At 39.4% G+C, this 1,155-nt stretch overlaps 1 pseudogene; it reads right to left on the bottom strand.

The window, feature by feature from the left end:
* Nucleotides 1-1,155, bottom strand: part of LOC107670559 (cilia- and flagella-associated protein 58-like) — a 56,883-nt pseudogene that overhangs the window by 41,404 nt on the left and 14,324 nt on the right.

Here is a 1,155-nt window from a genome sequence, read left to right as displayed (position 1 = left end):
GTGTGTGTGTGTGCCTTCAGGTCCAATGCTCGCTGTTGGTTCTGTTGGGAGAGTTGCGCTAGGCCGATGCCATTTTGTTCATTATCCTGCTGGAGTTTAGAGTTGCGATGTTGGAGTTGTTCCATTTCTTTGCCGGTTTTCTCATTTATAATCTGTCAGAAAGAATACAAATTACTTTCACAAGTTCTGCATGTGTGTATACATTTGTTCCCAACCTAGCTATTCTGTGTGATAAAATAGTTGAAAAATGTCTTCAGATATTAGCTAAATCTGACAAACTCTTCCTCTAGAGAGATTCTCAAATGGAAATGCTGTTCATAAAGTTGAAAAATACAGAAACGTACAACTTTTGTAACTTTTACATTAAGTTATTGTTTAATAAAGTTTTCTTCTACAGTTTTGGCAGTTAAAATGAACTAAGATGTCCTACCACTGACCACGGACTGACTTTATGTCACTCCTTCTCCCACTGACCCTAGATCAGAGTTTCGTACGTTGTGTTCCTGGAGCTGTTGTTCCAGTTTCTGCTGATCATCTTGCAAACGCTGGCTCTGCTGAGTCAGTGATTTAATCTCTGAATGTTTGGACTCCAGGTCAGTTTGAAGCTGCTTCACTTCCCTTTCCAACTTCTCCTTCCTCCTGGTTTCCCGATGAATCTCATTCTGACGCACCTGGATGTCCTGCTGGAGCTGTGAGAGAGAGACAGTTTTGTTCCAAATGGCATAAATTACAAATACCTACAAAGGGCACTATCTATCTATCTATCTACAGGTGCATCTCAATAAATTAGAATGTCGTGGAAAAGTTCATTTATTTCAGTAATTCAACTCAAATTGTGAAACTCGTGTATTAAATAAATTCAATGCACACAGACTGAAGTAGTTTAAGTCTTTGGTTCTTTTAATTGTGATGATTTTGGCTCACATTTAACAAAAACCCACCAATTCACTATCTCAACAAATTAGAATATGGTGACATGCCAATCAGCTAATCAACTCAAAACACCTGCAAAGGTTTCCTGAGCCTTCAAAATGGTCTCTCAGTTTGGTTCACTAGGCTACATGATCATGGGGAAGACTGCTGATCTGACAGATGTCCAGAAGACAATCATTGACACCCTTCACAAGGAGGGTAAGCCACAAACATTCATTGCCA

This window comes from Sinocyclocheilus anshuiensis, unplaced genomic scaffold (genome assembly GCF_001515605.1).
Source record: "Sinocyclocheilus anshuiensis isolate Anshui unplaced genomic scaffold, SAMN03320099.WGS_v1.1 scaffold1334, whole genome shotgun sequence".
Classification (NCBI taxonomy): domain Eukaryota; kingdom Metazoa; phylum Chordata; class Actinopteri; order Cypriniformes; family Cyprinidae; genus Sinocyclocheilus; species Sinocyclocheilus anshuiensis.
Note: the sequence above shows the minus strand (reverse complement) of the source record. Positions and strands in the feature narration are given on the sequence as shown.